This window comes from Lycorma delicatula, chromosome 8 (genome assembly GCF_047948215.1).
Source record: "Lycorma delicatula isolate Av1 chromosome 8, ASM4794821v1, whole genome shotgun sequence".
In the NCBI taxonomy this organism is placed as follows: Eukaryota; Metazoa; Arthropoda; class Insecta; order Hemiptera; family Fulgoridae; genus Lycorma; species Lycorma delicatula.
This window is the reverse complement of record NC_134462.1, coordinates 114803824-114819318: the sequence shown is the minus strand read 5'-3', so window position 1 is coordinate 114819318 and position 15495 is coordinate 114803824.

Here is a 15495-nt window from a genome sequence, read left to right as displayed (position 1 = left end):
TAAAAGATTAAGTGTTCTTTTTTTATTTGGGGAGGGAATTTCGAAATAGATCCGGAATCATTTTTCATTCAAAATCCTTTCAAAAATGATAAAGCACATCCAAAAAGGAGAATAATTTTATTATTTGGGTTCAAATCTTGTATTCAAATGATTAAACCTTAGTGTTCAAATGTATCAAGTATAAGTCTTGTATTTCCATGAAACCATCAACGATAATAAGTAGAAGAAATGTATTGATTTTTATAGAGTATAATTAAGTTTAATTGTATTGTTTTTTAAATTAAGATGAAAACCGATACGTTTTAAAAATAAAGAAAAAAAATACAGTACTAGAAAACCTGAAACCAATATTAACTATATTTAGGTGTCTGTTCAGGTTTAATATATTGTTCCATTTATGTTCACTGCACGCGAACTCTAAAATTTTTTTTTTCAGTTATTTTAAGTTAAGTATACTTAGATGGAAAACCGTATAGTACTGCTTTTTTCAGTATAAAAAAGCCTAAACACGTATTACAAAGCGACGACATAATGTCATTGCCGTTTTGAAACAGTCCTTTTGTGGTATTCTAAAGAAAGGTGAATCAACTCTCAACTGGTTTTTAAACTTCGACCCTATAAATAAAAATAACGTTTACCCTTTAAAAACCAATGAAAATAAAATAAAAAAAGAAGATAGTCGTTCATCCATAAAAGAAATTACATTTGTGTTTTCGAACTTTTAAACTGTTATCATAATTCGTATCATATATATAATGATAACTGAAATGGCTAGTAACCTATTTAAAATAAAAAGATAAATAAAATACTTGAATATTATCTATAAAATGTTTCACTTTGTTAAATTTGCTATATGATGGGGCAGTTGGGATTTTGTTTTAGTATTTTTGTTTTTTATATATATATATTTTTTACAATACTTAGCTTAAATCTTGACAGCATTATGCAAAATGAAAAATCACCTATGGTTTTAGGAGCTGCTTGCGTTTTATTAGGGTGTAATGAAGAATAATGATTCCTTTATTTTGACATCCTTTTTGTTATCCGTATCGTACTTTTATTTAAGGCTTTTATCATTCATTTTCTACACGTACAACATTATAATAATACTTTGGTGTTTTTGTTAGGTTGTTTTTAAAAATTCTCATTAGATTTATATCTGAATATTAGTATTATTATTAGCTTGATTTTATATAAGCGATATTCTTGTTACTTTTTTTTTAATTTTGCTTATTCATAATAGAGACAAATTTTGTTCTTTTATTTCCATATTCATAAAAACCAATGCATTATACCACAAATCATTGTCATATTTATAACTTTTATTATTAGTTTATTACTTTCCCGTCTAGCGCTATAGCTTCAGATGGGAAAGTATTGTAATCTGTCCAATTTGAGCATATGCAATTTTTAACCAGATCTTTACGTTTTGCCACCAGGGACCCAAAAACCGGATGGAAATTTTCTGGATATTTATGTGTGCGTGTATGTTCGGTGTCGTTCTCTAAATTTCGTCACGACTACTAGACCGACGTTTTTAACCAAGCTTGGCCAGATTACTTCTATATATGGAGCACTGATGCCATTAAATTTTCAACTTAAAGGTCAAGGGGGTGAGCCTTTAGAGCAAGTTCACCCTAAGTATCTAGAGATACTCTTCTAATTAAGGTCTTAATTTTCTTAAGCACATTTGTTAACAATAAAATATAATATATGCAAAAAAATTTCAAAATCGCACCCTTACCCAAAAATTTCTCTAAATAAACTGGCGGCTAACAAATATACTGCGTGAGTAGCATCCCCTCTCACCACAAGGGGCGCTAATGTAGCACTGACGTACAGCTGCTGTATCGTCTGCTATGTTTTGACTTCACAGGTGGGCGGTAGAATTAAATAAATGAAGCTCGGTGGCAGAAACTTCACCATCACTAATTTTCTCCAACCCACACACTTAGTAGTCAAATAATTGATATAAAATCAATCTTGGTAAACTCATACTCAATCTTTGAAAATTCTAACAAATGACACATATCCATTCTATTTATTTAACTTTAGTAATTATTCACTTATTTTACGTAAAAATTAGTAATCATCAGAGATTATAATTACAGCTAAAGAGAAAAATCTGGATATCATCCCTATTAAAAAAAAGAAAAGTCACCATCGGAAATGAAAACTACCGCGTTTTCTTAGTTGAGAAAAAACTGAATGGTTACCATTTAGAAAAAAAAATTCATTTTTCAAACGGCTCACTGCTAATTAAATTTTTTTTTAAATTTATTTAAACAACTGTTCAATTTTATACTAATTTTTATTGTAAAAGACCGTGATAAATTTTGTGTTTTTGCGAATGAAAACAAAATAATAGAATTTTGTGTGAAAATTTAATTCCCAAGAGAAAAGGCGGAGAACCACATTTTTTTTAGCAATGCAACAGTAAAAACTGTATTACTTCTTTAGCAGGCTATATTTTGTCAATAGGAAGCTCTTTTTTTTTATGATTTGTATAATCTCCTTTTGACTTAAGTAAATTTGCCGCCTTAGTTCAGTACCTCGGTTGGGTTGAAATTATTCTATTAAATAATAAAAATAATATTAAATACTAGGTTATGCAGCGAACGAACTGGAAACTCAGGTTGGCAGCGAACGAACTGGAAAGCTTTGGTTGAGCTAATTGAAAAGTCAATTTATTAATAAAATTAATAAATTAAAAATATTAAACAATAGTTTAAATATTTATTCTCGGTTGAGTTGAAAGTATTATTTTATTCGTTGATTCGTTGAAAAAAAAAGTCTTTATTTCATTTGGAATATAAATTATTTTTATTATAATTCTCGAATTATTAATTCATATATACAACTTTATTATATTACCTGGTTACAAACACATGTTGTTGAGTCTTTTAAGGATGGAACTGGACTGACTATTCTAGCGCGGAGCCAGCTTTTATAGCGTGGATGGAGCCGAGTGAGTCGTACGGATCCAAGTGCCCGAAGGACTTTTAAAAATTAAAAGTCCTTTTTAAATAAAATTTAAAGTTCCTCGTTTAATAAGAGTAACAAAAAAGTGAGAATCTGGCAGGGATGCCAACCTGTCTTAAAGAGTAACAATAAAAATGAGAATTTACCAGGGATGTCAACCTTCATTTAAAAATTAAGTAACTCAATCAAATAACCTCATTTAAACAACCCTGCTTCTTAATATAATTCCTGCCAAAAATCATATGACATACATAAAAAAATATATAAGTTTTATCACTTTTTAATATTTTTAAATACCAGATTAAAAAGAAGAGGTTGTAAAAGTTTTTTTAGAAGACCACTTGTTAATTTTTACTAAATGTAGAAATTAGTGAAGCAGTTATATATACGATTTACTTCTTACATTTTTTGTAATCGTACACAACTTTTTCAAAATTAATTAATTTTCTCAATAATTCGCCTGTAACTGTAAACCGAAAAATAGTTGATATATGTGCTATTTTTTTTTTGTCGGAATGTCTTCATAACCTCTTGCAAATAGATATTGTTTTCAGTTAGTTTGATATTTTAGGTAAAAACAATTCGTTATGCACCTTTACTCTCATACTACTGTATATTTTAAATTCTACACTTATTAATTTAATTTGACTGTATTGTAATTAATAATAAAGAATTTAATTGTTGAGTTAAGAGCAACACGTAATGGTTTTCATCCTTAACAAAATCATCTGTTTTGATGCTCTTGCTTTTTTTTTGTTTTAACAGGGAATTTTTGTTTCCCTTTTAGATTAGATAATCTTTATAAATAAAAGATAATCTTTATAAAAGGTTAGAGCTAAATTAAGGTGGAGAAAGGCCGTTCAATTATTATTTAATGATTAACAAAGATAGTTTCATAAAGCTAATAAATATTAGAACTCTCATTTTATATAAATAATGACATTTTGCACGGAAGTAAAATTAATTCAGTTTTAAATGTTAAAAAAATATTAATCTCTACGTTTGTGTTAAAATTTTCTTTGCAAGTTTATTAACGAAATATTCTGTTAGTAGATTAAGTAAGTACCTTAACTAAATGGAATATTTTGTTGTTTCTCAATAATTTGGTTTTGTTCGGTGCCATTTTAAGGGATTTATTATTAATTTATTTTAGTTTAGATCTATTGTTATAAAGTTTACAGTACGGAATGCTTTTAAACATTAGGTAGTCTACTTTTAAAGTTTAAATTATTGGAACTGATTATTAAGTAGGACGTGTGAAGAAGAGTGAGGTTGGTTAAAAGTAAATGCAGATTGAATTTAAATAATACAAAGATGTTATTAAATATTTAACGGCTTTGTTCTCCTTTACGAAGACAAGTTACGGAAACACAAAGTAGGGTACTTTAAAATGTGTCTCCGATATTGAACTTACAAAGTAGAATAGAACATACATAAGAGTAGGTAGGTAAGAAAGACAAGGCAGCGAACGAACTGGAAAGCTTTGGTTGAGCTAATTGAAAAGTCAACCGGGTCGTGACGTGTGTCAAGCTCAACTGTTGCGAACTTCAGAGTCTGCGCCCAACAACTTTCTTATTAAAAGAGGCAAAACTTGAAGAGTTTAGTTGATATTTTAAGGCGCTTTCCAATCGGTAGTCTCTTCCCTTTTTGACTGTTTGAATCCTCTCTTCTTCCTTCTTATGCTTACCTGAATATTTCTTATTAATGAAGAACGCTTCTTCTGCTACGTACGGAGTTACCGTTTTGGACTAGAGAATGAGCTACAGCTGTGAGCCAAATTTTAATGCAAAATAAATCTGTTTTACTGCCTCTTACTGTGCTTCCGTTTATCTTCTTTTCTTCTTTGGCGCATTTATTTAGTCGAAATAACTATTATTTTATGCACAAAGGAATTCAATAATTATTCATGTTTTTATAAGGTTCAGGCGGCTTACTATTATTATTTTTGTTATTATTATCTCTATTATATTATTTATAATTTTACTAATTCTTCCCTGTTTTCTATTTTCTTCTTGTAAAACAAAAGGTAAGCCTATAGTCTTAAAATTCAAACTTCACTTCTAAACTTAATTTAAGAAAATGTTTAATCTAGTTTTACCAGTATGTGGTAAATATATCTTTCAAATAAAAGAAAGAAATTTAAATCCATATACTTTTCTTCTTAACGTAGATATATTCTTTTAAATATCGTATTTAAATTTTGCATTTTATATCGTTTAATAGATTTAAAAATACCCATTAAACTTCCCTCCTGTACACAGTACCAAAAGAAACAATATATTTATACAAAAATATGTTGTTTTTTTTCTTTTTAAGTGGCATTGACTGTAACGACTACTAGCTATTAAAAGTGAATTCGTAGTTGGTACGGTGGAAATATTCTACGTTGCGGTACCATAAAGTTGTAAAGTTTTATAACTGCTATAAATAAATATTATATTATATACTATTGTATAGCATTCTGCTTCTAACTTGTACTGTTCATAGCTACAGTCAAGGATTATAAGTTAGATCAAAACAGAAACTTCGTTTAAATTTAGGGAGCGTCCATCGCAGTTTATTGTTTGCTATGGTAAGTTTAGTAATACATTCTTTACTGATATTGCCACCACTCTGTGAAGAATTCTCCCAGAAAATTTGATTATAGTGATGCGGGTTGCTGTTTGAAAATTTCAAAGGTGACAGGAGATGAAGGTACCAATGAGCGACCCCGAGATAGTGAAATATTTTCACGGGTAAGTGTATCTTATATCACCGCCATTCCCCATTTCGTTTCGTCGGTCTACACTACATTAAAGGGAATGGTTCGAGTCCTATCTTTGGATAAACAGCAAAACGAATAGTATATTTCATATAAAAAAGTATAAATTCGCACCAGACTTTGGTGTATGGTATATCTCTGAAGTCTGCAGCTTTGTATTAGCACTACAGTCTTTTTCCCAGTATTTAAAAAGGTTTGGTGTAACGATTAATGAATCTTGTACCTTTGAGATGTTCAGTCAAATAAACACCTGATGTTTGAGTATTCTCCTCTTGGAGAATTAAAACCCGTAATACCCCGGAAGAAGAACTAGTCTTTTATTGATCGGTGAAGTTTGTTGTTTTGTACTGCATTATCCGATCTTGATAAAGTTGTTTCGTTCAATTATAATCGATAGAGTCGGGTAAGCGTTCTTTTTTTAAATCGTGAACTAATTACCAGTATCTGGTTTATAGACCCTAAGTAGCATAAATGATTTTGTTATAAACGGCTAGAATAAGTCTTGATACATACTATTCACCGCGATTAATAAGTAAGTCTATTCTTGAATCATTTTATATTGCAAGTTATTTTATTTTATTTAATAATTAAAGGGCTAGTATTATACTGAATGATATGAGTTTAGTTGATATACCCTTGATTACCGCTTAGAAAGCCGTATCCACCATCTAATCTATTTTATATTAAAAAAATAGTAAAAAGTAGTTTAAATTTCAAAATAATTCTATTTAAGAAACAATTAAAGTTTCTAGGAGCAAATCCGGGTCTATGCAGTCAGATGACTCAGAGAGGTTGCGGAAGAAGTATCAGTTAACTAGTAATGCTGTTTAACAAATAACTTTTGGATATTTCAAGGTTAAACTAAATTTAGTTTTCAGGTTATATTTTATAAGCACTGTTAAAAAAAATGTTGCCATTTAAAAGTTTTTCCTTTTATCTAATGTTTTATTATTTATGTTAACTAATTCCATTGTAACTACTGATGATTTTTATTATTTACTGATGTATTCCCAATCCTTCAAGTAATTCTGAATTATAAACCTAAACAATTAGAAACTTAAAGACATCCTTGTTCATTACGATACATTATATAACTTTAAAGTAGTTGAATCCAAAATCTATATCATATAACTTTCATATTTGTAGAAATAATTCGATTGTTTACTTCCTTGTATGAAGTAAAGGAGGTGTTATGTTCGGGAGAAATTTCGGTTTTTAGATTTAAACAGAAATATCCATTTTGAACATCACTGAACTCATTTTAACTACTTTCGGCGTAACATCTGTACGTACGTTCGTCTGTATCTCGCATAATTAAAAAAAACGATTAGCCGTAGAATGTTGAAATTTTGGATATGGGATTGTAACATCTAGTTGTGCACCTCTCTTTTTGATTGCAATCGACTGAACCAAAAGTGTTCAAAAATCAAAAAAAATTTTGGATTTTTTACTTTTTCTTAACTACAGTAATTAGCACTCATTAAGAGCTTTTCTACAATGTATCATAAGTGAAACTTATTTTCATTGGTTCCAGAGTTATAGCCAAATGAAATATTTGGATCAAGGGGAAGTCACATCAGTTCGAATCAGACTTCATCTTCTTTTTTTTAAATTTAAATATATTGATTTATTAATAATTATTAACCTCTGATTGTAAAAAAAAATTCGATAAATAATAATTCAATAATAGTCATAAAAAATGAAAAATATTATAAGTTATTAATGAAATAAAATTCTATGTACTTTTCATTAAAAAAAAAAATGTGTATATGTAATGTAATAGGCGTACAAGGAAATCACGTGGTGCTCCAATCAGAATTTTTTATGCGTATGAACCTAATAATACTCACAATATAGCTCCTGAAGTGTTTAATATATATATATACGTTTTATATAAATCTTGTAGCAAGAAGACTAGAATGAATAAGATAATTATAAGAAGATCCATATACTCGTAGCATGACAACGCTCTTGATGTTTTTACTAGATGTGTTAAGCATATACACTGGGAATCTAATGGGTACTTACATTATTAGAATAAATTGAAGATGATAAGACATTTCTGTATTATTTTTGATGTAATATTTTATTCACCTCAAATAGTGAAAATAGATATAATTATTTTTTTAATTAGTTGAAATATAAATATTAATTAAAAGATAAAATAATAACATTTTTAAATAATTACAAAGCTAGCTCGTAATATCTTCTTTTTTTTTAAATAAATGACATAATATTAGTAGTTAAGTTACTACATTTGTAATAAACATTTGTAAACGGCCTGCTGAACCCGAAAATTAAAAAGCCATTTCAAAGAATGAAAATTAACCAATCTAAATTTACTAGAGAAAGTAAGGAGCAAATAATTTCTCCTTTTACTTTTCAGTAACGGAAATATACTAATCTAACCCACCAGGTTGGTCTAGTGGTGAGCTCGTTATCTTAAATCAACTGATTTCGAAGTCGAGAGTTCTAAAGTTCAAATCCTAATAAAGCCAGTTATTTTTATACGATTTGAATACTAGATCGTGGATACCGGTATTCTTTGACGGTAGGGTTTCAATTAACTACACATCTCAGGAACGGTCAGTGATCTGACACTGTACATGACTACTCTATATTTATATTCATACATATTATCCTCTGAAGTAATACCTTACGGTGGTTAGGAATGCTGAACAGAAAAAGAAAAAGATATATTGATTTATATCAGCATGCCAAAACTCGCCAAAAAGTCTGTGATATTTAAACTCCTAAACCCTCCAAAACTAAACGTGATATTTCAATTGTGTTCATCGCTCGAACTGGTTGTAAAACAAACATCGTTCCTTTCAAAGGAAGTAACTCGGATTGATACTTTTAATAACAAGATGCTTTTCATGCGTCACAACCGTAAATACTTGAACAGATAACGCAGACCGAAAAATTAAACGCTTACATTTCTCTTGAAAGCAACATACCGTGTATTACTCTTTATACTCATTACGGAATTCACAGATCAATAGGCACGCAAAATCTGATAAAAATTAGATATTAATCGTCCGAGTTTAGAAGTGTAAATACAATGATGCGCGGTAATTCCATTCGGTATGTTTGTACCGCGTAAGGACGACATAAATACCAAAAAGCCAATTGCCGGTTTAGTAATCCATCCCACACAAAGTCAGTTTCCTACATTTCGAATAATAATAATAATAACTGTTTTTAAACATCTAGTGAAATCTTAACCATTTCAGCTTATCATAGAAATCAATTTAGAAATTAATGATATAATGAAATTTTTTGATTAGATTTTCAGAAATTATCTTTAAAGCGATCGGTTCAATAATGTCTTGCTTCTTTAACCTTTCTTCTACTCTTTTTTAATCCAAGTATACTCTTTTTTTAATCCAACTATAGGGTGTGGTCATTCCGAATTAATATTTATTGATGATTGCTTATCATATAAAAGAAATAAGTACATTTTAATTTTTTTAAATTTATTCACAGCAAAAAGATGAATTCATTTTGTCATGAATTAAGTACCACTGCATTATTATTGTTGTTACTAATATTATTATATATTATAATTATTCTTGTTTTGATGATTAAAATTTAACGAATTTAATAGTAAAAGTGGTATAAGATTAAGATAGAAACACTACAATTAATCACTCGGTGAGACATGAAGGATTATTTTACCGTATGGACAAAAGACAGAGTAGCTTCTATTGTTATAATACTCATACTATTATGTCCTTTACTAATCCTGGATTAAATGTTCTCCTCCTATTTGCTTTGCTTTACTTTACTTTGCTTATGGTGGATGGAGGAAATCTCTTCGGTTCGTTCTGACATATCCTGCTCAACCCATTTCTGTACTGTAATAGTTACTACAAATCTTGGAACGTCACCTCTGTAACACTTTTAGTTGTGCAATGTTTCAAAATATATTTTTTTTAATTTTTATTTTATTATCAAACTTTATTCATTTTTCGTGCCTACCTTGAATTGAAACCGTGCTGCTTTTTACCAAAAAAAAATATAATTAAATAATACAAGTTTTGTCAAATAACTCAGGTGTTCTTTTTTTTAAAACACGTTTTTATTTTTAGGGAATAATAAAAAGAATAATTAGTGTAAAAAGTACGTAGATTTCCTACCGTTCTCCCTCCAAAGGTCTTTTTAACTATTAAAAATGAACTTGTAGCAATATTCGAACTGTTAAAAATTAATGCATAACCTTGCAATTAACATCCCCTTAAGTAATATAATTATAATATTGTGATTCTCTTAACTTGATTTTTCTAAAAGTGTTTTAAATTCAGAAGTTAGCAAAATTTAATTGTTTAAATAATTTTGGTTGCGCTTAATCCATTCAAAAAAGAAAATTTTTATATGTAATTATTTTTTCTTCTTATGCAGAGTTTTAAAACCCTTCACAATGTTAAATAAGTTTGGGTCTTCCCTTACTAGATTTTTAAATGCATTTTAATGAGACTGTTGAACTCTGCACCATTCAAACTATCGTTCGTTTTGTAAAACGTTTTTATGGCGAAAGCACACTGTTGATCTCTCCACTGCTCCATGATGACAAAGTGGCAAGTTTCCCTCTGCATAAATTAGTGCTGCCAACTGTACATGGCTACCATACGCATTTCAAAAGTTCCCGTTTTTTTTGTCACTTGTATATACGGTCCGAAAAATTTAAATATATATGTTCCAATACTTTTAATATTTATACGGTTTTCTGTTTCTTCTTCCGGAGGCTATTAAAAGAGTTGTATAATTTTCTAAAATTTTTAATAGCTTTTATCCCATTTTTCAAACAGTTTTATTTTTCGATTAGTATTTTTAATTTTATACTTCATTTAAAAAAAAAATATAAATGTTTTTCTTTTCGATTTTGGACACCTAAGGACTACCTTTCATCCTTCTTTCATCTTTGCCGTTTTTTTCTCTTCCCAATACCTCTTTATCTTCTCCGCATGTTTGTTTTTACCGTTCTTCCGACTATTTAATTTTCGGATTTTCTTTCCTGATATTTTCTTCCTGGAAAACCCCTAATATTATAACTTTTGTTTTAAAGATACCTTAGTTTTAAATACCTTTTTCTGTCATATTCGTAAATTTTAAGTCTTTCTTAAGTTTTCTATTTACTCTCTCTTTTCCTATTATAGAAAAAAATAAAAAAAATTTGCTTATCTTTTTTTACTCGTTCTATGACAAGGTGACCTCAAAGAATCTCACTCTTCGTTTTTTCAATGTGTCTTATTATCTTTTCTAAATTTGGTATATTTCACAGTTGATACTAAGTTTAAAAAAAGTTTTAAAAATCAGATGGGTGGATAAAGTGACAAATGAAGAGGTGTTGCGGCAAATAGATGAAGAAAGAACCATTTGGAAAAATATAGTTAAAAAATGTATGTAAAACAAATTGTTAGGGATATACCGAAATGAAACGAGTAGCACTAAATAGGGAATCTTGGAGAGCTGCATCAAACCAGTCAAATGACTGAAGACAAAAAAAAAAACGAAGTTTAAAGGAGATTTCCACTTTTAGGCCTCAAAAACAATTGATTTTAAAAACAGATAAATAAAAATTTTGTTATATTACTATTCATGTTTATTGGGTAAAAAATAAATTTGTAAACCTTTTTAAATAATACAAAGGAGAGACGGCTAAAGTCCAGATTTCGAAGATCGTGGTGGACGATAGCGAAAGTTGTTATTATTGAAGATAGATATGAAATTAAAAAAGTAGAGAATTTTAAAATCGGTAAACATCAGCGTATAATAGAAGAGAATGAAATTAAAAAATTAAAAAATAAATTTTGGCTGAAATACGGATTCATAAATAAAAACATTGTTCCTTCCTTAAAATGTCTTTTATTTTAATATTCTGTATAAATTTTTTTGAATATTTTTAGCCCAAAACCTTGCCAATCGTATAATTTAGTAAGCTGAGAAATTCCACCCGTTCAGAAAATGTCGTTTCGATAAAAACTCGCATAGATTTCACAATTGTCACAATCACAAATAAAAATTATCTTGAATCCAAAGTCTTGTTCTACTTTTGCATAAACTTTCACCTCACTATCAAATTTTTTACACTTCAATAATATTTTCAATATATATTAAAAAAAAAAATTGTTACCTAGACTTTTATAAGTGGAAATGGTAAAGGGGCTTATAATAAACGTAAAAATAGCGTGAGCGGTTGAGGAGGGGCGATTTGTAGGATTGGGGGCTTGAAAAAAAAATTTTATTTTTTATTTTTATTTTTACTGCTTCTACGAGGAAATAAAATGACATTATTCGGATAAGTACTTCTGCCAGTTTTCATAATTTTTTTTTTTAATTGAATCTATTGCTTTTTATTTTGTATAAATTATAGTATTTAATTTATTATGATGTATTATTAAATTTTATTTATAAAAAAATATTTTTAATTCTACTTTTAAAGATATTAATGAAACAGGACAGTCTCAAACAATTTTTAATTATAAAATATTCTACGTTTAATTATATTTATATATTAATATTCATTTTTAAAAATAACATGTAATCAAATTAAAATAATTTATTATATTTGATTTGGAGTGTGTATGCTTACGTTACGTCAAAAGGGTAATGGTTGCGTTCGGTGAGTGGATGTGAATGTTTTGTTTAAGGTGATTGATGGCTGGAAAGGTCATTAGGCACAGCTGTACTGATATTGGTTTTGGTTTCCCGTTCGCTCGCTTCGGTTTTACTTGTATGTTCTGTTCTGCCCTCTGTGGACCTAATGAGTACTCACTACACATACATCAAAACACAAACTAAATACATGCACGACAGTTAATACATTTCTCTTCCTTCTTCAACCTACACGCACCTACTCGCATTGTAAGTATGTGAAAACATTTACATAAATTAATTACTACCGAATGCAGTCGGTAGAATTAGTTTTTTAAGGACACTGACATTTTAACAAATGTTTTATTTGTCTTTAAATATTTTTAAAAGTTTTTTGCCTTATGTTTATCTTATTGCCTAGTTAAAAAAAAAATTGAGTTGATTTACCGTAAGATATACTTTTTTTTAAACATTTAAAGCTTCTAAAAAGGTAGACTTTAACTGATAAATTAAATTCAAAAAGTCGGAGTAATTGTAGAAACAACAATAAACCTTTCTCTATTATAATAAAGTCCTATACCTGAGCCTTCACCCTAAACTCGTAAACTTGATAAAATTAATTTTAAACAATACCCAGTCCAGAGTGAAATTCAGAAGTGAACTCTCTCGACCCTTCTCCATAAAAACTGGATTGAGGCAAGGAGACGGCCTCTCACCACTCCTTTTTAACTGCGCCCTCGAATTTGTCATGAGAAAATGGTATGAAATAAATCTCAAAAATATAAAAATGGGTACTAAGAAAAACTCCATCACACTAAACTGCCTGGGATTTGTAGATGACCTCGCTCGTTTAGCAAATAATATTCAAGAAGCCAAAACACAAATCATGAGCCTTCAAAACCTAGCACAAAAGATAGGACTTCACATCTCTTTCGAAAAAACTGAACTAATGGCCATAGATCCTCTGGTAATAGAACACATTACAATAAACAATCAGAAAATTAAAATAATAAAACAATTTAAATATCTAGGGGAAATAATAACTTATCATTTAAATGAAAAAGTGACATGGCAAAACAGGACAAATAAAATGATTAGATCCCAAAAATTAACTTGGTCTACATATAACAAAAAATGCCTTTCGACTAAAACAAAACTTAAACATTATAAAATTGTAGTTCAGCCAGAAGTCACCTATGGAAGCGAGACCATTTGCAAAATCACTCAGAAAAACCGAATTGATAAAATTCTGAAAATAGAGAGGACAATTGTCAGAACGTGTATCAATAAAAAACACCAAAAAGAAGGCCAATGGTGGATTGTGCCAAATGAGGTGGTGTATCGAGAAATAGAGCCTGTTACTGATACTATGCGGAAAAAAAGAATCTCTTTCTTTGGTCATCTAGACTTTCAAGAAATATGATTGAAAAGCTCTGGTTGCAAAAGCTAGAAGTAGGATGGATCAAAGAGAAGCCACCGGGTTGGTCTAGTGGTGAACGCGTCTTCCCGAATCAGCTGATTTGGAAGTCGAGAGTTCCAGCGTTCAAGTCCTAGTAAAGCCAGTTATTTTTACACGGACTTGAATACTAGATCGTGGATACCGGTGTTCTTTGGTGGTTGGGTTTCAATTAACCACACATCTCAGAAATGGTCGAACTGAGATTGTACAAGACTACACTTCATTTACACTCATACATATCATCCTCATTCATCCTCTGAAGTATTATCTAAACGGTAGTTACCGGAGGCTAAACAGGAAAAAGAAAGGATGTATCAAAGAAATTAGAGAAGATATGAAAGAATTGGGAATTTCCCTGACTGACCTACAGAATAAAACTGGAGAAATTACAAAGCTAAAAGACAAAAACATTAGATTTAAACAAAAGACAGACAAACGACAAAATACAACGAAGAGGGTGTTTACAGATGAAGAAAAGAAAGCAAGATCTGAAAGGATGTAGAAATACTGGGCAGCTCGGAAGAGTAAAATAACACGCTTTTCTCAGAAAATATCTAACTAAAATTGACTTAAGTGGTCCCATGTTGGCCGTAAAAGCATAATAATAATCATAATAATAATAATACTAATAAACTCCTACATTAGTAAAATTATATGCCATATGTTGATTAAAAAGGCTGACAACATAGTTGTAGGACTTCCATCACGCGACTTACACACGCATACACACATAATTTAGCATGTCATTGCTACACTAGCATTCCTTGTGATGACAGGGGGTACTATTGACGCAGTATACCCAGTTATCCACCACTAGTTTAGAGCATTTATTGGGATGCGATTTTGCCAAACTTTTTTTATGCACTATTTTTTTAATTGTTAATAAACGTACCTAAGAAAAATAAGACCGTAATTAGGCGAAATATCGAGGTACTGAAGGTGACCTTGCTGTACAGCTTCACCCCCTTGATCTTTTAAGATGGAAATTTAACGGCATCATTACCTCATACATAGACCAAGTTTGGTCAAAATCGGTCCAGTAGTTCAGGAAATAAAAGAGTGGGATACCGAACACACACATACATACGAATATCTAATATTCGTATGTACATACAAATATCCGGAAAATTTCCATCCTGTTTTTTTGGTTTTTTTGGGTTCCTTAAGTGTCAAAAAGTAAAGATCCAGTGACAACCGCATATGACTAGATTGGACCGATTACAATACTTTCTCTTCTATAGTTATATCTCTGCTACAACGCTAGAAGGGAAAGTAAAAATTATTGGAAAATTTTTAAAAAGGTTTCATTTAAATTTTTATTTATTTAGCGTCTGGCACCAAGACACAATACCAATTACAATCAAAAACTACAAACAAACATCTAACAAATTAATGTAAGCTATTGATGCTGGAGTCACCATCAGGAAATTTTGAGGTGTCTCTTCGTTAGCTGTCCCAGGAAAAACATCTGTGATGTGTTTAACAGTTTGATTTTTACCACACTCGCAAAGGGGCGTCGGTGTTTTACCCCATTTATACAGGAAATAGATGCACCTACCATGTTGAGTTCGTATTCTGTTTAACGTAGACCATGTCTTACGTGAAATACGTAAAATTCCATGTATTACTCAAAATCCAGCGGTTTTTGAGTAATACATGGAATTTGGTTATTCTGCTTTGTGGTCCATTCTTGACG